General features: G+C 34.2%; 1 protein-coding gene across 1 annotated transcript in view; it reads left to right on the top strand.

Moving 5' to 3' along the window:
- DIAPH3 (diaphanous related formin 3) overlaps positions 1-24466 on the top strand; it is a 238573-nt gene that overhangs the window by 62603 nt on the left and 151504 nt on the right. The gene's annotated exons all lie outside the window — the stretch shown is intronic.

The raw sequence follows: 24466 nt of genomic DNA, 5'->3' as shown, positions 1-24466 counted from the left end.
TTTACTTTCTGATAATCATGTAGCAACATAGCTCTCCCCTGACATTTTGCTTAGTTTCTTCCTGGATCAGCTTTTACAGCCTTGTGGAAGATCAAACTCTTTAAAGTACTCCTGACTTTAAACCTCTTCTTCCTTTCTAGAAGTAAATACTTTCATTAGTAGTTTAGGTTACTTCTATCCCATATATAAAATGTTCATATTTCCACTGTTATTTCTTGACACTTTGTTTGTTTGTTTGTTTTTTTCTCTTGATTGCTGTCAGAGACTTGCTATTTTGGAATAGCAAAAAAGATGCAATGATTAATTCCTTTTCAGATTTTTAATTTTTCAAAATGAAAAGAAAATATTATATGTATTTGTTTAAAAAATAATTTAGAATGAAATATGTAGCATAGTGCAAAGTGTTCTCAAACCACCACCACCCTCTTTTTTTTTCCTCATGCTTTAATATCTTGTGGATTTTTTTGACATAACCAAGAACTCTTCTGCTTTTAGCAAAGTAGTTTTTTTTAATGTTTGTATTGCTCTAGCTCTACTTCTACTGAGTAGAGAATTGCAATTTATTAATGTTGATACATAATATTAATGTTGTGCAAAGAATAAAAGGCAAGAAAACCTCATAGATCATAAAAGTTTTTGCTTGAATCTATATGAAAACATCTGAAAGATAATTGTGATGTGTTTATAGCATTAAGAGAATTCCTAAAAAAGTCCTCTGAATTAATAGAATGGAGAGTTTAAGAGTCACTGGAGGAAGTATCGTTTCCTATGTGTAATTAAACAGTAAAACTTGGGAGACAAGATGTTCAGGCCAAACGTCTTAATATCTCGGGAGAGAATTGTGAACCTCCACAGACAACAAGAACGTCAGAGTTAATGAGATTAACATCCCATCAGAGTTTAACTGAATGGACTGAATACATTGCTTTGACAAAATTTAACAAAGAGAGTTAGTGGGTCTACAGATTAAAAAACTTATACTCCTCTACTGCACAAGCAGGGGGAATGAAAGTGCTGTTAACACACGGGACTTGTAGCTTGCTTTGATTTTTGAAATGATTGTCCCCTGAGTGGTACAAGAATGTGCTGTCACCTTCATTTTCTAAAGGAGATGGAGAAAGTAAATATTGTGTTTAGATGAGTAAGTAGGTGTCTAAATAGCAACGTGAAACTAAATTTCACCTTTGTTCAAGTGAGTGATTCACAAAAAATTGCATGAATGCTTAAACATGTAGGTAGACACCATTGGGTATGTTGGTGTCTGTTTTATTAACAGCAAGAATTCAAGTACAAAGAACAGCAAGGCAACTGTTTTTGTACTCAGGACCTTGGGGGAGGAGATGCTTCTTAGTAGCTTATATATAATTTGTTAGTTAGAACACCACTTGCCAAAGAATTTGGATACCTCTGTTTTTTACTCTTCTCAGACTTGAAGAGATTTAGCACTATACTTTCTAATTCAGAATCATCAAGCTGTTCACTATGCTGAATTTGGGAACAGTCCTTGACTGTTCTAAAAAGCTCAGAAGTTTTGTCTCTGACACCAGAAAATCAAGAAGATTTTTAAATAATAATATAGCCAAATGATGGGATGGAGAGAGTGAGCTGGTTTCCACTATGCTAAAGGGTCTGCTTATGTATTCTCTTCATTGAAGTTACTGTATAAAAAAGGGGTAGCTAGTTGAGGAAGCAGAAACCAGAATGTTTAATGATGCTTAAGTRAATTTTATTCTGATTAAGTAAAATTAGATTGAAGTACTCACATGTTTAGTTGCTGTGTATTACCAGCTGATGTTCCAAAAGTATTTCAGCTTTGATCCAGAAGAGGAAGTCTTATATGTATATATATAATCCATTGAGGAATTTCTACTAGAAAGTAGTAAAGAATAGTATAGAATAGATTTGAAGCTTTAGCAGATGTTTACATAGAAGTTATAAGTGATGTTGATTCTGAATAGAAATTAAAGATGTGATAGAGGTATGAAAGAAACAGTACTGGAAGTATAAAAAAGTAAAATGAGAGACTGGTTTCAGACTGTAGGAAAAATCCTGAACAGTAATATGAAACAAAGATAATACATGAGCAAAATCACTCTTGGTGATATCAGGAAGGTCAAAGAGATACTCATAAATTTGTAGAATTATTTTATGTTGGAAGGAATCTCTGGAGGACACCTGGTTCAACACCCTGCTTAAAGCAGAGCCAGCCTAATTCATATGGCCTGGGTCTTTCTTCCACTGAGTTTTGTATATCTCCAAGGATGGAGATTTCATAGCCTCTATGGCAACCTCTTCCAATAGTTCAGCACTCTCATGGTGAAAACTTTTCTTAATATCTAGATGGAATATCATTTTTTGCAACTTYTGTCTGTTACTGCTTGCGTTTTTTCATTGTACACCTCCAAGAAGAGTCTGATTCTATCTTATTTGTAGCCTCTCATTAGGTAGTTTAAAATATATGTATGAGTCCACCTGCTCTTATGCTTCTGTTCTCAAGCTCTCTCAATCATAACTCTCTTAGCCTTTCCTTATATATTGTGTGTTTCTGCCCTCTAATCATCTTGACTTTTCTTGGAGTGGAGAGCCAAAAACTACATACCCCTCTTCCTGAGGGAGGAAGGAATTAAAGGTGAAATAATCACTTCTCTTGATTTACTGACTATTGTCTTGCCAACTTACTGGAAGAAATGTTTTCACGTTGCTGTTTTTTATTTAAAAGCAAACAAACACAAAACCTGTTGATTGTTGGTGAAGAGTCCACTTAAGGAGATATGCGTGAAATGAGATAATTCCTCTTAACTTTGTACTTGTTATAAAGGTGTGTTGGTTACTTTCCAGATGTTGAACCATTCTGTGAATGTAATACTTTTCTTTAAAGTTAGACTTTTGATATAGAACAATAAGAAATACCAGAACATTAGTGACTGACTGTGTTCTTATAGCAAATTATTGGAAACAAGGCGTAATTTGTTAAAAAAAGCTCTTTTTCATAACTTGGAATAAATTCATGATCTTAAAGAAATTTGTAATTTTTGATAAGAAAATAGACAAGGGCAAAATGAAAAACCTACTCCTTTGTCATAGAAAACCTCGTAGATGTACTGCTACATATGGTTTTTAGAAGGAGAACATTAGTTCAGAATCTGGGAAATATAGATCAATTTAGAATATTTTCAGTGTGACTACTTAATATTGGATTATGATTAAAAAGTATACATGTACTTTAGAACATTTGTTTAGGGGATAAAAAAGTTTATTGTGAGATGCCCCAAGAGTGTTTTAAAAGATTCTGGAATCCTCAAATTATTAGCTTTACCTCAGCAGTTAAAGTAATACAAGTAAGGAGAAAAATCACTGCCCAACGGACATCAGTGTGGTACTGCCCCTTACTTTATAATGTGGTGGAAAAAAAAATGTTGATGATTGAGAAATTCTCAAAATAAGGTGAATGYGAATGGTCTGCACTGATGTTTTTTAGTATGCTGACAACTGTTCTTTTTGAGGGCAGAAAGAAAGATGTAATAACAAGGATAATTTGAGACTTGAAAGAGAAAGAAATAATAAGAAATAAAGCGTATAAGATTTATCAGGATTACATTCATGGCTGCAGATCAATGTRTAAATGTGAAACAACTCTTTCTGGCACCACTGGTCTCAAGAAAATAGCTTGTGCACTATAATTTTTTAAAAACATTAAACCAAATAGATTATTTATAGTTGACTGTCGTGAAATACTGAGCAGTAAAGCTGGAGCAAAGCTTACATGTGCTTTTATATTGTCTTAAGCCTAAAACATAAGATGGGGAAACAAGAATGATTCATATCAAATGACAACTGCTCTTCATATAGTGATCGCAATCTTAATGTTGTACCAAGAGAGAGCAAGCCAAATAAATCTAGCATACAGGCATTCAACTTAAGGACAGGAAACTCAAGGAAAGAGGTAAGTGATCAAGCAGACAAGATTTCCGTGCCTACAAGCAACATGATGGCTGCTCAAAAAATGCCTGCATCGTCATTCAAAAAAGCCCAACCAAAACTATTTGATTAAAAAAAAAAGAAGTGTGGCTCATAGGACAGTTAAGAACAGTATAATAGGGAGGAAGAATGATATTTAAAATGGAAATGCTTACCCAAATGAAGAGAACAGGAAACCTCATTAAATGCAGYAATGTAAATATAAATATGACATTCATTTTTCTGAATTTCTTAAGCCGATATTAAAAAGTTTATTTAAATAATCAAAATTAGGAAGTTAGCTAGGGAATTGGTAGGACAAGTTGGTGTAAAGTTACCTTTAGACAAATTCAGGGACAACAGATCCAAAACAAATAGTAAAGGAAATAGGAAAGCAGGTATTTTCTGGCAAACTTTCTTCAACATATGCAGGAGGAAGAGATTCCTCTTTGGAGAAGTGAGGAGAATGGATTATAAATGAGACTGGGAGAATCTCTCCAAGTAAGGTGTCTTACTGTTCTAGGGGACAGAGTATTTGATGCGACGGAGAATTTAGTTAGACAGATTGTTGGTTTGACCCAGTAGGACAATTTGTAGGTTCTTAATTTTGAACATAGCAAAAAGACCTGTGATTTGCTTGCAATAWTTCCAAGCTACTATGTTTAAGACTTAAAATGCTTAAATAAGGTGAGTTATTATATACAGCTATTCAACCTGGTCACTTACAGAAGAGAGAAAAGAAATGCCTTAAAGACAGGTACTGAGTTTTTGGGGATACTTTAAAGAATACTGGTATGCAGAAGATACAGCAAGAAGTTGGTGGAAATCTGTTAATAAGTGTAATTAATGTAATAAAACTCGGGTAATTCTGCTTGATGCGGGGTAATGTGGTGGAGATAACTGATGACAGAGCCAGTTRCATGTTCCTAAAAAGTCATCCTTCTGATGTTGGAAACGATTTGCCAAAAGTAGTTGTAAGACTCTGGAGGTCTATGAAGTRCTCACAAAATCAATCTCTAACCAAACAGGAATCTTTGGAAGTGTTTAAATACAAAGTGGCAATTTGTTTCATGTGTGCAGAATATAGGAAAGGTGGTAGTTTTATGAAATGGATGCTTTATAATTTGTGTGCTGAGTTTATAAACATACAGCAAACAAACAATAGGTTTATGTTGAGTCAGCAAGAGTAGTTTTTTATGTGATCATTATTTCTAATATGGTATGGTCCAAATGAGAGTTTGTAATTACAGATCAAATAGATAAGAAACCATTTCTAAATACTTCATTATTTTCAACAATATGCAGATAACTGCATCAACAGGAGATGACAAGGAATTTTTTTTAAAAAAATACTCTTTTTTTTTCTCTAGGTATCAAAGAAACTGATCTAGTAAACTCAAGAGAAAAATTGCATGATTTTATATAGCTCATTTTTATTTTTTATATTTATTGACTGGGATAGATTTTCATCCTAATTGTATTGGAGATGGCAGTGTCTGATCCCATCACTCCAGAATCCTGCCAGATTTGATTATTCAGAAATGAAGTACTTCTGGGAATATTATCTCTGTTGGCAGTTGTCTTGAAAAGGTCAATATACTTCCCTCTGATTTTATCTTTTTTTTTYCCCCTAATTCTGTCAGATTTCTCTGAAACATGCCAGAAGGAAATACTGATTTTGCTTCCATTAGTAAATGGAAATACCCTAGCTGAGTTTAGTAATATTTGGATCAATTCAAGATACAGATTAATATTAGAGCTTTAGTATGAAGACCTTTCCCTTTGCACTAACACCTGTAGTAGAGAACATTCTTTAAGAATGTATTGGACTGATTATTTTTTGCCTCTGCATATATTCAAAGGTGCTTTTCTGTTGTGTTAGTAGATAGGTTTTAAAAATGAAAACTTAAGTCTATGCAAGAAGGTTTTTTGTAGACTGATGTAATCTTTAGAATATTGAAGAGATTTTTGGTTCTGGGGTTTCACTGCAAGTTGATAAAGATCTTGTTCCCTTTGACCAAATTTATTTTTCAAAGTGTTAYTTTTATATCCTAGTGATATATCCATTTGCATGTACTGTGTAGGGAAAAAAACCCAACAACAACCAAAAGACAAGCCTAAATTTCTGTGATGTCAGCTGAGTTTCTTAGTAAATAAGGATTAAGTAGAAGTCTGTATACTCATACTTTACTCATCTGGAGGGTAAGAGAGCGAGTCTACAAGTTGCACAGCCTGGAGCAACTTCTGTTCAGTGCTTTAGCACTGAGTAACTTGAGTTACCTTTTAACATAATCTTTGTGAACTGTAGTAAAGTAAAAATCAAGCTTGCTATGTGTTTAGGTTTGACTGCTTTGCAGTATTGCTCAAACTACTTTCAAATCCAAATTACTCTTAAAGATTTTTTCACATAAAATGGAGGGAGGGAATTTTATTTTTGAAGAATGTGGGAGTAAGTTGCAAGCAACATGTACAAGGGATGGCAACTGATCAGTTATTACTTCGTAAAGCACTGAAATGCAATGGCTGCAGTGGTATCTAGTAGTTTTAATAAGTCATCCTTACATGGAGAGAAGAGATGGCATATTTACTATTGTGTCATAGTTAACATAGTGTAGTTATTTCTGCTCTTAACACAGATAGAATGATCTATACTTTTATCTTTATATTTGTATCAGATATATGTGCTATGTGCAGATATACATATAAGAATCAGTGAATGAATATACTTCACACTGAAATATATGAACTGGTTCTCTGGTGGGGGGGGGGCAATTTTACATTCTGGTAACACAAGGAGGACTTAGTTAACTGGTCAAGTATAAATGACACCTGGGCTGATAATGMAATTGTTACATCTGCAGGGAAATGAAAAAATGCTCATCATGATTAAGATGTAGCTTTCTGTTTATGAAAGAAAAACAGTTTTTGATGTGCATGCGTGCAAAAAAGGCAAGCTGTCTAGATCCTCTGGAAAACCCTAATTGCATCATGAAAGAGTTCTTTTCGAAGATGCAGACTTAGATGTCAAGTATACAGAAACACAGACTTTAAAGAGGTGTCCTTCATGGATATTTACATAGGGAGCCCTCTGGTCGAAGGGAAAGGGTGAGTTTTTTGATTTAATTGTAGATTTAAGTGTAATTTTTGATTTAAGTGTAGATAAATAGGATCTTTTTAAAAATGTTTGCGCTGCTTTGGATAATTGGTATAAATACTTCGGTTTTGCTTTTGACCATAATATAATTCAAGTTAAGGGCAATTCTAGAGTAACTGGTAGAGAATGTTTTCACTCCGGGATTTATTGCATCTATAAACAGGGATGCTTGCTATTCAGTGTATCCAGAGGGCAAAAGTGTTGCATCTACAGAAGCAGCATAGATACTGACCTGGTGTCATGTAATAAGCAAAAAGGTGAACTGGAGTGCAACAGGGAGGGTTTGCAAGTTTTCCACAGTCTTTCTCAGTTGTACAGATCATTTTCTTCCTTTCAGTATTTGAAGGGCCTCTTTATGGTGGAGAGATGAACCAATGGTATCCAGCAAAGGCTTTATGTTCCTGCAGTGTGTAAATATGTAATTCTTTTAGACTGTGTCTAAGAGAAGTAAAAAATAATACATATATACACACTCTAACATGCTGAATCTTCTTTTCTAATGATATCAAAACATCGTCCAAAATATAATCCATTTTTAAAAAAAATTATATGAGGGGAAAAAAGTAGGCATGTTCTTTTTATAATGCTCTACCATGGGTAGGAAAAAACTTCAGTTCTTCAGACTAACTGCTAAATCTACTTGGGAAATGTAATGTGACTAACTCCTAAAACATGACTTTTGTATCCAGATAGCCCTCTCAAATATACGGCAAACAAATATTAAAAATCTGAAGAGAACATTAACATGTGATCTTTAAAGTTATTTTTCTCTCGTATTTGTAACTAATGATAGAATCATATGATAATAACATTTATGCTATATATTGATTTTTTTAAACTAGAAATTGTGGATTTTTCATTTTTTTCTGTGGCAGTTTGTTGAGATGAACTCACATTTTAGAAGTATTCTTTGTTTTTGTGTCTGTGCTTTAGGCTTTTTTCCCCTTTAAGAAGTAGTTTTTACTCATCTGTTTTATATCCTTAGAGAAGACTTTGAGGGACAGCTCTTACCATGGGTATTCTTTTGGTCTATACTTTCAAAAAAGAACCAGGAAATACTCTTTCCTCTTTTTTGTGTAATGCAGTGGAATATTCGTTTCCTACCCCTCAAGCCACTGTTGAATAAGTGGGCAAATAAAGGTTACAGTAGGAAAATGTTTGGAAGAGTGAGGGGTGTTTGTTTGGGTTTCGTATGGATTATTTGTGAATTTATTTAATGTTTGTCAATTTGGCGGGATAATAAAAAATTACTGATTAGTATTTATTACTGACTGATGCTGAAAATAAACACAAAGATTTACAGGAACGTATGCAGCTATTACGTTCTGTCTGCTATAAGCCTCATCAGTAAGCAGTGTGCCTGCAGCCTTCTGCATGGAGTAGGTTCCGTTTGGTGGTAATTGAAAAACCAAACCAAACAAAAAACAAAAAAAAAAAACCCTTAATAGGAAAGTTCCAGTATGTATTATTATTAGATGACAGGCTCTTGCCTTCTAAGAACAAACTAGTTATTATTTCCTTTCAGCTTCAAAACATATTAAAGTGTTTTGCTTTCTCCTCAGTGAAGTTTTTAGTTCAGTTTAGAGGGATTAGTTCCTATAGTTCACCTTTATCACCTTCTTCAAACAAGCAACTTTTTTTCCCTCTGCGAATTGATTTCTCTCCGAAATGCAGAATTGTGCTGAGCTTGTGTTTGAAAAAAGTATAAAAGTGTATTCAGGCTGAAAAAACAACCCAATCCAATTTTGCAACACTGTTGGAGGGAAAGCTCTGAGCAGAAGAGGGAGGGTTGATGTTTTAGAAGCAACAAGAGTGTCCTTTTTTTGATTTCTAGTAGAGAATGCTTTTAAAAGTCAGCTCCTAGACGTCATACGTCCTAAACTATAAATACCTGTGGAATGAAAAGATAGTTTGGGAATTAAAATGCAACTTAAAAAAAAGCCATCATGATGCCCTTGCTCAACTTAATCAGTTGCTATTTTAAAGAAAAATACTCATTTTGGTGTGTTTCTAACATCTCATGGAATCACAGAATCATGGAATCAGTAAGGTTAGAAGGGACCTCTAGAGATCATCTAGTCCAACCTCCCTGCTCAGCAGGGTCACCTAGAGCATGGTAGACAGAGACCTAGAGCATGTTAGACAGGGAAACTGTCTTTGTCATACTTTGTCTCTGTAATTGCAAGGGTCTTTCAAGAATTAATTTGCTATTTTTTAATGTTACACACAACATTTAAAATTATACAAACCTATTTTTATGTTTTTATGGTATTTTTTGATATGTTTATGCACTCAGTGCTTTTAATGAATTTCTAATTTTGTGTTACAAGCATTTATATCAGTCTGAAGGTAACACTATATTTGAATATAATAAAATCTTCATTACAACAGTGCTTTTATTGTCCTCTTTTCTTCACTAGGAGCTTAGAAAAATAATTTGAATACAAGAAAAAAAGTGTTTGGCAAACCTCACTTGGCAAGCCTTCAAAGTCACTGTTGATGAAAATTATTAACATTTAAATTTACATGAGCACTGTTTTTTCCCTTAAAGAAATCTACCTTTTAGATTCTCAGTGCATGGCTTGATCCAAAGAAAATTTGCTTTAAGGACAATGCATTTATTGAAAACAAAAACTGAGGAAATTATGTTTTAATGGAGCAGTAACTTCTGATTGGGCAGCTATACAGAAAGTATTTGGACAAAGGCACTGGTATGCCATGCAGAATGTGGCTGTATATGTGACAGAGCCTTTAGTTCTGTTTGAGTTTGGTTTGGTTCTGATGAGGCAATATTTTGATAACAAAGCATTTAATTTACTCATATACAAGGAGTGGTTAGGGACATTTTTTTTTCCTTACACAATGAGACTACATATACTTTTCTACCTAGTAGCTCTTCTGAGCTGACCTTACATAATACCTGACTTATTTTCTTAATTAAGTGAGATCTTATATAAAGAAAAGTGAGTTGATTACTTCACATGAACATTTGAAATGCAGACGTCCATAACAGATTGCTGTTCTCATGTCCAGTTGGTATCTACACGATAAATTTCTCATACGCCTTCTTTGTTCTGAGCAGATTCTTTTAGTCTGCAAATATCTTGCCTTGACAGTTTCACAGCAGATTCATTAAAGGAGTCTTTCTAAAAGCTTTGTATGAAACAGGCACCACTGTAAATAAAGAATGTATATACTATAAGGTTCTTGTAGATTTTTTTTTAACCATTAATAGCAATCAAATTACAAAGGTTATGTAAGAATGAAGAAAGCGTAATTGATCTCAAATGGTGGGAGGTTTTTGTTTTTTAGCAGATTGTTCAACTTGAAGTTACTAYAAAAAGTTCTCTTGCACAGGCTACAATTGAGCTACAGTATTGCTTGTTTTATTAATTATTATTTTTTATTTTTATTAAGATTCCAGATACTTTAATGGGATGATTCTTCATCTGACCTGTCATGCGGAAAGAAATCTTTATGCAAAGAAAATGCTTAGATTCCAAAAGTTCTGCTAGGGTCTTGACCCATAGTGAAATGAAAGATCTGTTAACACGTGTGTGTGTCCTCAAAAAGATGAGCTATCAGCAACAGCTTTGGTGTTCTGCCTATTGCAAATCAGTGTTACTATTTAATGGAGACAAAGTAAAGAGTATCAAACAGAGTTTCTGGGTTTGGAAAAAACCCTCAACTCATAGTGTTAATAGTATAAGCAGATTGGCACGTGATTGCCTTTCTTTTAAAGACTTAAAATTGTAGAGAACTTTGAAATGTTTTTGCTAGAGTCAAGTCCATTGTCATCCATTCTGGAAAAGTTTTAGAAGCTGTTTCTGTCTTAATGAAGTTCTTCATGTACAAACATCCTCAAACTAGCCTTCCTCTTYGATGAGCAAGCAAAAATCCCCAAACAAATTCTTGTTTGGCAGAATGGGTAAATCTTTATAGAAAAATGAGAGATGTGAGGTTGTCAGTTGTTATTGTCAGATGCATTCTTTCTCTGGCTCAGTAACCAGTAAACTACTTCCAGTTTAATTTAAACTAAGAGAATGAAGAAAACTGACAACAATCTTCTATAGTTCTCAASAACTTTGTATTTGTTTTATTTTTAAATATAACTCACAAGATACTTCTTTTGTAACAACCCTACCAGACTCTAACAGCATCTGAGTAATGAAATTGAGAAATCTTATCTGTTATCTGCTCTATTACTCAGCCTAACAGCTGTAAAGACTTTTTTTTTTTTTTTTTTTTTTTTTTTTTTTTTTTTTTTTTTTTTTTTTTTTTTGCACAGTCTGGCTTGTCCTTTGAAATGATATAGAAAATACCCTCTTTCTAAAATAGTAAATGTATATTTATAGCTTGAAAGGTTAACAAGCTAAAAAGAGCCAACTTAGGGTGACTGCTTATATTTACACTTCATTGATGATGCAGAGTGATGCCTCATGGGACTTAAAAATCTGGCTTCAGCTACTTGAATCATGTGCTGCAGAATGCCACATTTTGTTGTTGTTGGCATTTCAGTGTAAAACCTCAAAGTACTGGGTCATCTAGTGGAAACAGTGGGAAGATGRAAAAAAACAACTAAGTGTTCAGCAAAATTACTTAAATGAAAGCTTTTATCAAAGCTGATAAAATGGGGAGTAGATATAACGAGAATGCGTGAAGGGAAACTGGAATTCAAGACTCAATTGCACATTGCTGGGGAAATCTGGGTGTATGCAGTTCAGCAGATCTATAATGCTACTGTGAAAAGAAATCAAAATTGGAAAGATACAGCTAAAAGCAAGTGAAGTTAGATCATCCGTACTGCAAGAAAGCTAAGAGAAAAAGTTTAGTTAGCGGTAATCTAGTAGTATGAGCTAAATTGTTCTTTTAATGTTCTGTAAAACAGAAGCAGCAGTGATAAATAGAGGATTAGACTTGGTCAAACTTTAAGTAAAAGGGGGAAAAGACAATACATTCACTGCTATCAGATGACATAAAATTGGCCTTGAGGGTCTTTTATTCAGCAAAATAATAAAAGAGGTAGTGAGCAAGTGGAGGAATAGTTAAGGTGTGCTGTGCAGGTGCTTGTTTTATAATAATTTTAAAGAACTTTGAACAAAAATCTTTTTTTAAGAGAAGCAACAGTAATCTGAAGATCAGAATTGTCTGCTGAGAGAACCTGAAAATATGGACCAAAACTGAAGTATGAGGCACAGTTAGGACTGATTAAGAACATTCCTGAAGCAGTGGTGGCAAAAATAGTAGTCAGTATGAAAAGTGTAAGTGAAATTAAGAGTCAAAGATTTCTTGTATCAAGAGATATTTGTGCCTCTGATTTGTCAAACAAGCACTGTAGTTGATTTTGCTATACTGGTACCTACCTTTAAGGTGAAATTGAAAGTATATTACACTTAACATCCTTAAAAATAAAAAGTTTGCTCATTCATATTTATGCAAGTGTTTGGTCTGGACTGTTTATACAATTCTTGGTATAAGACTATAGATACTGGAGATAATACCTATTCTTTCATCATCAGTTAGATTTTTTTTCTATTTATTCGGGAGGTGGGGGGGAAGAGATTAGATATATGTGACATATATATGTGTGTGTATGTGTATGAAAGTACAATTTTGCTGCAAGAACCACATGTACTGCTACTACTACTACTACTAATATTTCCGATAGTTATATATCCAGGTCAGTTAGAACAAATGCTCGTTTGCTTGTTCACAAGAAAAACGAGTAAATAATTTTGATATATATGAGATTAGACTAATTCTTCCAATGTCAGTGAGGTCTACTTAGTAAACAATTACGCATATATAAACCTAACAGTGAGAGAGATCATATTCTCTTCCACAGTATTTGGAGATGTTAATGTAATAGATAGTAAAAGGACTAAAATTTATACAAAACAGACTTATTTTCTGCTTTTATCTTTCTCCACCCTTTACAAATTTGAGGGTAATATGAAGTTTTGTGATCACATAGTGAAAAAATACTATTGTTAGTGTTGTGTAATTAATGATATTTTTCTTTGTAAAAGATGCAAATAATTGAATCTGAATTCTAAATTGAGTATTAAGAATCCCTTTCATAGAATTTACATTATCTTCAGTTTCAGAAAACTATAGTATGGATTTTGAAGAGTAGGAATGCAAGAAGTTCTAATAGTGTGCATGATTTTTGTGTGCCTGAATTGCTGAAGGAATTAAGTATTTTCTGGACAGGTCTTCAAATGTATGCTAATTAGGAAGCCATTTCATATGTAGTTTAACTATATTTGCAGTATTTCTCTGATGTGACAGCTTTTGTGATGTATATTAGCTTTCCTATTAGGTATTTGTAATACAGAAATAAATACCCTTTTTCAACATAGGAATTTAGAATTTGCTGTGAGTCTATGAGTGCAGGTATACCTATCTTTATAATATGATGTGGTATTTAGCCAGTGAAGGCTAGAATTCACTTGGAATTCCATCATCACCATAGTTTAGTCTCAATCAAACAATATATAAAGATATGACAGTATAGTAGTGAGAATGAATGCTACAGTTCTTTACCATTTGATTTTTAATATAATATTTTGAAATATTGTATCTTAAACATTTGCAATTGATGCTGTCTCAGTTTGAATTGCTTTCTCATTTTTGATTGGCAGATCATTTCATTCCTTAATGTACCACAAGAGTGTGTCATAGTACAGTAAATGATCTGTATTATTGAATATCTATTAATGATTTGGTAAAAGATGAGAGAAAACTCTAATAAATATGAATTTTGGTAGTAACATATGTTATACTTCTGTAACAATGCTGAGGTAATATTGCTTTGTAATTGGAAGATGCATAGACATATTTTAAAGTGGAAAGCTTTTTTTTTTGGGGGGGGGGAAGTAAGCTCAATATTTCCTGTGAGTTGATATTTTCAGTGAAATTAGCAAGATGTATCTTGCAACTCAGAACTTAGTCTTCTAACTGATTCCTCTTTATTTCATTGATTTTATATTTGCCTTTGATATTAGGGAAATCTTTTAACATAATATTTTAAAGAAAATCTTACCAGATTGTCAGCTACTTATCTACTTATGCAGAATATTACACTTCATACAAAATCTTTGAATATATTTAAATATTTCTAAATACTTAGGCTATGAGCGAATGCAGAACGTTCTCTTATGGGTTAGAAATTCATGTACCTAAGTGAAATGTTTTAATTTACTAAACTTATTCTACTCTTTTAGTTTTTTATGATAACATAATTAAAATCCTTTAATATGCAGATAGTTTAATACTGTTCTAAGATCAGAACACTAATACTTTATTGGGAAAATCATGTTGCTGATTCTRTCTTTGCATCAACTTTGCATTTCTGCTTGCTGCTGCTATGTTCTCCATTTCTAAGAAAAAAGTTAAGATAACTTGCATGTATTTAATGCATAAGCATCCTTTTTAATTGTCATGTAGAAGTCAGATTTTGTTTTTTTAAACAATTAAATTTGTGTATTAACTAAACAAATAGATTTTATACTCCACTGAGTTTTCAGTGCTGGGAATTACTCCTCTTATTACATTTTACTTTACTACATATCTCATGTCACTGAGCACAAATTCATCTTTGTTCTGGGTATTATGGTGCTGTCAGCTGTTCTGAGTAAGCAGAAGAATTTGTTATTTTAAAAGGCTACAGGTAGATAGTGTTTAAGGCATATATAGTATTTCAGTGTTATTAGTTATTTAATTTACTTTCAGTTTTCCCAGAAATCCTACTGTTGGTTTTGGCTGTGGTTTGTGACCTTTCCAAAAAGCAGTTATGAAAAATGGGCTCCAAAATACGGGACAAATGATCAAAAGGGAGATAATACGAAAGTGGACTTGGAAGAAGTAGTGGTGTTTTGGAAATGTTTTTTCTAAGTGATTTTTATATATCTGACTACAGCAAATGAAGATAAAAACTAATTACAGAAAATGTGTGGCTGTTTGACTGTGGAGGGAGGGTTTATTATCAGGAGGGCTAGTGTTGAACCCTGGAGAAGTATAAATACTGCTTCAGAAGGCCTGTCTACATTATAAAGTTGGACAGGATTTTCCAGTTTTTCTTGATGCAAAATAAAAACTTTCTATTGTGAACAATCATGGTTTTTCATTTTGCTTGGAAAAAAATTTTAGTCTAGATTTCAGGAAAGAGACAGAAGAAAGCAAGGACTGTTTGCATAAAAATCAGCCTTTGAGGCAAGTTTTTTTGTGGATACATGGCAGCACTGTTAGGCTAAGCTTCCTTTGAGAATGAAGTTTGTGCATTTTGCTTCAGCATCTCTTAATTCTGGAATTAAAGTATGTCTTAATTACATTAATCAAACAAGTTTTATCACTTACTGATTTTGTGGGAGAAAAAGATCCACACTACTTGTATCTTTCAAGAAATTGGAATCGTCTCTGTGTCAGGCCACACTAGGAAACTATATGCTACTTTTCTTTTTTTTTTTTTTTTTTTTTTCCCTTTAACCAGAATTAAAAATAAAAAAGATATTGGCAAATATCTTTTGGCCTCCTCTCTACAAAATGTTGTATTTAAATATAAATGCACGCTCACACACACACACTTACACACACATATATGTATCAGGGGAGTTATAGAGGCTTGTCTTACTTCTAGRGTGTTGAAAAATATTACTTTCTTCTATTTAATAAATATTGTACTATAAGAAACTATAGCTGTAATTTACAGAGCATTGTTATACAAGTAGTACATGACAGTCTCTTTATTTCAAAGGAAAAAGAAATAATGTAGTATCTGAATAAACTGGTGCCTAAAGGTAGGTGATGTGATTTCCTCATACCGTACATACTTTCATGGGTATAGTATTGATAAAGAAATTATATCTGTTACATTTTGTAATTTAATGCTTTTCTGAGGAATTAAACTTGTGGGTATAGTTACTAGTTGCTGCTTATTTCTTTTTCTGTTTTGTTAGAAGTTTTTTTCCTCCTTTTCAAGGCTTTCTTCAAAAGAAACAGAACTTCAGCAGACATTTTATAAGGTCATAAAATTAAATAAATGATCATTGACTCATTTTATATGTTTTTCTTGGTACCTTTTATTAGTTTTTTTTCTGTATTAGAAGTGCTCAAAGTCAATACTTGAAATTGGTAGTTTTTTCAACAGCCTTGAATAACTGGCTTATTAGAGTATTTTAAAACATATAATCTAAATGAAGGTATGCTCCATTTACCTTTAGTTGCAATCTCGTTATGGCTTGAGCCTACAAGAGCTTACTACTTAATATGATGACCATGAGAATACTTAACAGTGTAATTCATATGCTTAAGCAGTATATCCTGTAACAGTATAATCTTTTGTTTGACACACAGTGCATTGCAACGTTTAAAACCTCACTAAGTATTCCTAATAACCTATCTTAACCACTGTTAGTGGACCAGGCAACCTTTAAACATGTCCAAAGAAATCTTATAATTTGATGTAAACTCTGGTGTGTTATGTGGAATTTTCCTGCAATATTTCTGTAAATCCAGTTGTTTCCAGCTTAAGCATAGGTCAGACAGATCTCTTGACCTGTGTAAGTCCCATAGTATAGTATCAAGCTTTTTCTCATCTTTTAACAAAAACCATCAAACAAAAACTATCTTTTGGAATATTCAGTTTTTTTTGCTTTTTAATCTTCTAATGTTATTTAAAGACTTGCTTTGGAAGTAAATTAGAAGTGTTTATTAAGACAGAAGATGGGTTAAGATGGAAGAGATTCTGGGCCATGATGCAGGCACCACAGTATGCCTTAAAGTAATTTCTAAGTACCTAATGACCAAAAGGGGAAACTGAAACTGGGGAGAAAATACAGCAGCCTATAAAAAAATTGGGGATGAGTCCAGTTTAATAAACATCTCAGAAATGAATTACTAGTATTCAGACTGAAGTCTACAAGCAGTTGTCAGAAAGTTACTTTTAATATGCAGTATGACTGAAAGCCTAGTATTCATGATGGTTTTTAAATACCCATTGTAAAGTATATAAAGCAATTAACTGCTTGCTAAAGAGTTATAGTACAGAGATTTGTGCAAGGCAATTCTTTTACTACTTAACTTTTTTCTACAGAATGTAGCCTAAGTTGTTTATATTCACCTGTCAAGAAGTTAAGGCTGTTTGTGATGCATGGGTTATTTRTTAGATATGCCAGCTCTAGTAGCATGGAGATTATGTGTAACCTTAATTGACACTGAATGTAGTTAGAATTATATGTTTCTATATAACAGTTTGATAATTCTAAATGTACTCTGTTGTACTCTAGAGGTTTGACTTTCATTAAGTTTTTTTATTAGATTTAAAAATGAATTAATTTGTTCTTTGTTGGCTGTTGGCTAGTTTGAAAGATATATTAATGCTGTTTTTGATGAGAAAATATTTTGGGATCCCTTTAAAATTTATTTTTCTCAATTATTTTGTAGGTAGTCATACCTACTTACAAAAGATCACTTGCCTAACAAAAACTTAATGAAGATCTGGAATTATGGTTTACTGTCATGTTCTCGTAGAAATAGCCATGATAAGCTAAATGTATGTGACTTTACTTCAGATTTCTCAGTAATTTTCAATATATTCCTTTATCTTCAGATTTCTATTATTCTTTAATTTCACATTATATAAAATCATTTGTTTTAATATTTTGTTGTGTGCTTGAATCACATCTTTTTGTTCTATATCCAAATACTTTTTTTCTTTTTTAACTATTTATGCATGCCATTTTGACTTTCTGCTTCCTTCTGTCTTCAACACAGCAACGAGAAGTTAGTGCATTTTCAGCTTTTATTATGTCTTGTATTATTTTGGCCTTTGTATATTTTAAAAAGTCTACAATTTTTTCGTGTTAAAGTCTTACTAGAAACAAATCTTAACATCATACTGAATAACTTACTAATTCGTGCGTCTCTGTACAACTTAAAAAGTCTCTTTTTGGCATATGCTTAATACGTATGGAATGGTTTCAGATGTTATGAAGCCGAAATACCTAACACCCTCTGCTTTATAATTTAGAATTGTGATTTCAGATCTTTGATTGCAGTATTTACTTAAAGCTTTTATTAGCTTGCTGTATTTTGAAAGTAATGGCTACACAACTTTATTTTTTCTTTAAGTCTCTAAACAGTGACTTTTTTGATATAGTCTGTGTTTTAGTTAACTTGTGGCTCTAAATATTCTTATAGAGAATTATGGAAATGCTATGTATTATATTTTCTAATTCTGAAGCATAAGATCAACTATCTCCATAAAAAAAAGTTTTATAATGGTAGCTCTCAAAATAAAATTATAATGTAATATTTTATAGATTGCACTAATGCATAAAATAGGATTTTTTAAAAAACTCTTCAGACAAATACAATTAATAATTTAGAAATGATTGTCCTTTTATATAAATTTGATATTTTGTTTACGGTGCTCTAGTTATAGCTTTGATTATCCACTGACAAGAGCATACATTATGTCTTTGAGTACTGTGTATAGTCAATCTACATATATATGTTGATTTTAAGATAAATTGGACAAACAAAATAAGAGTATCTTAAGTATTGAACAGCAGTTTTAATATTTGTAGCTTTTGTACTTCCATCTGTATGCAGAAAGAAGATGGAAGAAAGCAACYCTGTTGATCATTTTTGTTCTGCAATAGTTTTAGTTTAGTAGAGTTATCATGTGAAGTCTCAGAACTATATAGTAGACCTCATTCCTGTTAAAAAAAAGTAGATTGATAGTGAGCCAAACTAAATATAAAGTGCATGTCCCAGCCACTTACTAATGAATGACTTTTGTTGCTACTGATGTTCAACACAAAAAAATGATATTATAAAGCTYGAATAAGCCCATGGATTTCTAGCTTCAATGTCCTATTTCTGCAAGTGGATAGTACAGAAAGGCATTCCTTTTCAATATTTGTTTTAAGACAGCACTGAATACAGTTCATTTTGAAAATAGTTGCAATGATACAAACGCTACCATATTTGGGGAGCTGAGGAACTTTTGGGACATTTCCTCTTTTTCTTCTAGTTGACTTGTTTCCAGTGGCAAAGGCAAATGCTTGAAGCTTTGTGGAAAAAAATAGAGCTAAAGAGAATCAGAAAGATTTTGGGGGTAGGATTTTACCTTTTTTTGGTGTGTATATYAAATACAGTACAGTCCTGACTTCCTTCTAGCTTAGTGTGAACCTTTTCGCAGTAGTCATAAAGAACTGAGGGCTCTAATTCGACGTGTGAATTTGCTATATAGCCTCACTCTTTTCAAATAAAGGGCAGTGGAAACCCAGCCATAATTTTGTTCAGGTTGGCTGGACAAAAGATTGTGTTGGATCCAACAGCCAAATCAAATTGGAAAGGCAGAAACACCTCCTTTTCTCTTTCAGAAATAAAGGCTTAATGCTTTAGGAGGACAGAAAAGATCAATATACAAGACAGCATTATCATTTTGATTCTGAATAKCAGTTAAGCCTATTCTTATATTTCTGCTTAATATTTATTTCTGTTAAAAAACCCCTTTTCCACCCTGCCCAGAATCTCTTTTTAATAATAAATCTTAAATTAAAAAAATCCAGGTTTATTAAATGTGACATGACAAATACTATCTTTTAACATGTTATCTGTCATTCTGTTCTTAATCTGAATTTAGCACTAGAATCATAGAATCAGTAAGGTTGGAAGGGACCTCTGGAGATCATCTAGTCCAACCTCCCTGCTCGGCAGGGGCACCTAGAGCATGTTAGACAGGGTTGCATCCAGGCAGGCCTTGAAGATCTCCACAACCTCTCTGGGCAACCTGGGCCAGTGCTCCGTCACTCTCACAGGGAAGAAATTCCCCCTCACGGTCAGGCGGAACTGCCTGTGCTTCAATTTCTGCCCATTGCCTCTTGTCCGGTCAAATGGGACAACTAGAAAGAGGTTGTCCCCATCCCCTTGACACCCTCCCTTCAGGTGCTTAAAGACATCGATAAGATCCCCCCTCAGTCTTCTCTTCCCCAGGCTGAAGAGGCCCAGCTCTCGCAGTCGTTCCTCATAGGGCAGGTGCTCCAGCCCTCTGACCATCTTTGTAGGCCTATGCTGGACTCACTCCAATAGCTCCATGTCTCTCTCGTCCTGGGGAGCCCAGAACTGCACACAGGACTCGAGATGAGGCCTCCCCAGGGCTGAGTAGAGGGGCAGGATCACCTCCCTCGACCTGCTGGCAACACTCCGCCCAATGCACCCCAGGAGACCATTGGCCTTCTTGGCCACAAGGGCACSTTGCTGGCTCATGGTCCACCTGTCATTCACCAGCACTCCCAGGTCCTTCTCTGCAGAGCTGCTCTGCAGAAGGCCAGCCCCAAGCTTGTACTGGTGCCTAGGGTTATTTCTCCCTAGGTGCAGGACTCTGCACTTGYCCTTGTTGAACCTCAGGAGGTTCCTCTCTGCCCAACTCTCCAACCAGTCCAGGTCTCTCTGAATGGCAGCACAGCCCTSRSRTGTGTCAGCCACTCCTCCCAGCTTGGGATCATCAGCAAACTTGCTGAGGAGGCACTCTGTCCCCTCATCCAGGTMATTGATGAAGCAGTTGAACAGGATGGGACCCAGGACTGAGCCCTGGGGGGCATCACTAGCCACAGGCCTCSAACTAGACTCCACGCCACTGATGACGACCCTCTGAGCTCTGCCTTTCAGCCAGTTCTCAATCCACCTCACTGTCCACTCCTCTAACCCACACTTCCAGAGCTTCTCTAGGAGGATGTTATGGGAGACAGTGTCAAAAGTCTTGCTGRAGTCAAGGTACACAACGTCCACTGCTCCACCATTAAAGAGCATGGTTTTCTAAATTCTATTATCAAAAAGGAAATGGCAAAAGAGAAATTTGACTTCATAGCTTTGTGGTCTAAACTATAAGCATCTCCATCCTGCCTGAGTAATGGAGGCAGACCAATAGATTTGGAGGCATGCATTTTCTGTCCTGGAGCTTCTGTGCTAGTGGAAGCAGAGGGAGRCGGGGGGACAAGATAAGAGGACAGATGACAAAGAACCCCTTCATATGGTTGCATAACATGTAGAAAAGAAGTCTTTATTTCTGAAAGCAGAAAAGAAAGAGGTTCTCCAGATGAGTTTATGGTATTCTCCTATTCTTCTTGCACTTGGTTTTGGSTAATGTTGAGTCTTTGCATAGATGCTGTGATGATGCTTGCTTTCAGATTAGTGGAAGCTTTTCTATCTAAGAGTAAATTTCATCCATCCAGAATGCTCAGATTCTTTTTTCCCCCCTTCTCTTTTCTCTCCTAGTGTCCTTTCTGTAATTTCATCCCCAAAGTCTGTCCAGCTAAAATGACTATGCCTTTGTATCTTGGGACATGCTTCAAGTCCAGTGTAGCCCTAACTGGAGAAAATATTTAAATGGATAGATGGGATAGCATCTAATTGCATCTACCTTCTCTTCTCTTTTCTGTAAAACAGTTAGCATTGACCTGAGAGTCATGCTTCAAGTGCATTTATGCTTTTATCATCACTCTATTGCTGATATCTGCATGTATCATATTGCTTTTGAAAGAGCAATGTTTATTTTATTAAACATCAGGATGTCATTCCAGGTAAATGGTAATGTATGAAGTACTGGGCTCGCAGTATAAGCATATATACAGATAACTAACTATTCAAAATGAAGGTTATTTGTCAATAGATGGAATTCATTTAGATGTGTTATCTATGTGTACATTTGTAACTTTTCTTTCAGAATTTCTTAAGATGAGAGAAAGGGAGGGTMTTGTACCATGTTTATATATATATAAATACATATATATATACACATATTCATGCACAYATATATATATATGTAGATGTACCTACATACATACCTTCTGCAAGGACAGCAAGAAGAGTAAAGTTCTACTCTGTGCATTAATACAATATAAAATGTGTTTGAATTCACTGGTGAAAAGTAAGTTTATTTAAGACACTTTATTTTTCAGATCATTTATTACAGATTTTTCACATTCTTGCACCATGCATGTGTGCTTGCATTCACACTCTCGGTTCTCAAAACACCACTGATTTAAGTTGTCAAATGGTCAACTACTGAAAGTCTCTATATTAAAGTATAGCAGACAGATGCTAGCAKGGTCTTACAGAGATAGTAAGAAAATACCCTAACCCTAACCCCTTCTTCCCTTCTGGAACAGGTTACCCAGAGAGGTTGTTAAGTCTCCTTCTCTGGAGATATTCAAAACCCRCCTGAATGCAGTCCTGTCTAACATGCTCTAAGCAGGCTTGAGCACGGRGGTTGGACTAGATGATCTCCAGAGGTCCCTTCCAACCTTACTGATTTGGTGATTTCTGTGACTGCTACAGAAGTTTAATAAGAAAGATTCCTAGTTGCTCTYCCTGACCCTACACTCCCTGCTCCTCCCAACACCAGAAACCCTGTGGAGTGTTTTGGGCTGGTAGATAGCAATTAGGCAAAGACAGTAGCATTTAGTAACAGGAATAAGGAATTGAATATACGGAAGTTGTAATGTGGGTTGTCTGTATTTAAACAAAACAACTTATTTTTTGTACAAAAAAGTCCTGTGGTACTTATATCATGGATCATGTATGCACTATGAAGAGCTTGAGATAGCTTGAGATATCCTTTGATCRCACAAGAAGCTCTTTTAGAATTGACAGACTTACAAGTCATAGCAAAACTTGCCAATCACACCTAAGTATCTGGCTTTTCCCCCAAATTTAATTTAATCCTGTTTATATTACTTAACCAGCTTCTTGTCTGCAGTAGCCTGACCTCTTTCAACTTGACGATGCCTCCAAAATCTGTCATCATACCACAAAGCTCTCCCTCTTTTAATGTGTGGAGTAACATCATTTAGAGACCATTTAATTCAGAATTAATCTCAAAAGAGAACCATCAGAAATGATAGCCTCATTATAGCCAAATAGAACCTTTTTCAGTATTTCACAGCTCGTCTTGAACGTATCCATTTTACAAATCTGCTACCAATTCCRTTCTTCATTAATATTTTTTTCATATGTGACACAGTATCAAACATCCTATTGCAGTCCACAGAGACTAAATATACCATATTTATTTTGTTCAGGAGAGTGATTATCTTTTCAAAAGATGTCATATTCCATCAACTCAGTCTAGCATAATTTACTTTTCGCATGTTTAATCTGATCTCTTTTTTTTCCACCTCTATGTGTTTGTTTACACTTTTGTAGAAATCTGTTCAGTAGTTCTGCGTATCATTGAAATTGGACTAGCAATCCTATAATACAAAATCTCCTGTGATTTTAAATTAACTTAGAGAAGAGGTACTATAGCCTTCTTCCAACTGAAAATAAACATCAACAATTCTCAGTGTTCCCTTCCTACAACTGCACTGCAATGATCACTATAGATTATATACATTGTTGCTAATAAATTCAATAAAATGGATTTTTTAAAACTCAATATACAATTAAAAAAAGATCAACAATGTACTATAATATAATCCAAATCCATGGTTTTTACAGGCACAAGCAACCCAAATATTATACTGAAACAAAATATGACTTTAACCAACATTTTTCATTGCTAAATCAAGAGCTATCAATCAGCACATTTGTTTATGTGGTCTCATTAGAGCACATTGCTTCAATCTCGACAGTCATAGTAAGGAATGCAGAGAGCATAACTGTATCTACTTAACCTTCATCAACCAGCATTCATGCTCCCTCATTAATTTTTTTCATCTCATTTTCAAGCATGACATGGCTCATACTAGAACAATAACTTGCTGATAATTGTTTGAGACAACAGCTGGACAGGCACAGTGCAGAGGTGAACTTTCTTGTAGATTATAGGGTGCCTGAGTGAATTACAATTAGTTTAAAAAGTCATCTGTCCTACTCAACAGTTTTGAAAAGAAGACATTTCATTAGCAACTACAGAAATCCTAACATATTTTAGGCTTTTAATGACCCAACTGCATTGATAAAAATTTCTGCAGATCACATGACAAACATAAAAAGGTTTGAGCTCACAGCTCAGTACAAGATCTAATATTTATGAATTATGTCATCTGACATAAACTAAAGAAGCTTAGTTTGCCACTCAGTATTACTTAATTTGGAGATTAAGACAAGAACAAGCTATACTTCTTCCAGATTACAAACCATCTTTACAAAACTCTCTCGTGGTATCACTACTGTACTCCTTTGAAAGAAATTCAATGTCATACTAAAATGGAACATCAATATGGGAATTCAGATTATGAAGTATGCTTTGCAAAAACAAACTTCAAAGGAAAAAATCCTATATATCTATATATAAACCAAGAGGTATGGATCAGATGTTTTACTTCCTACCTCCACCAAAAAAAA

Source organism: Rhea americana, unplaced genomic scaffold (genome assembly GCF_003343005.1).
Source record: "Rhea americana isolate MKP2758 unplaced genomic scaffold, rheAme1 scaffold_3, whole genome shotgun sequence".
Lineage (NCBI taxonomy): Eukaryota > Metazoa > Chordata > Aves > Rheiformes > Rheidae > Rhea > Rhea americana.
This window is presented reverse-complemented; position numbering and strand designations above follow the sequence as displayed.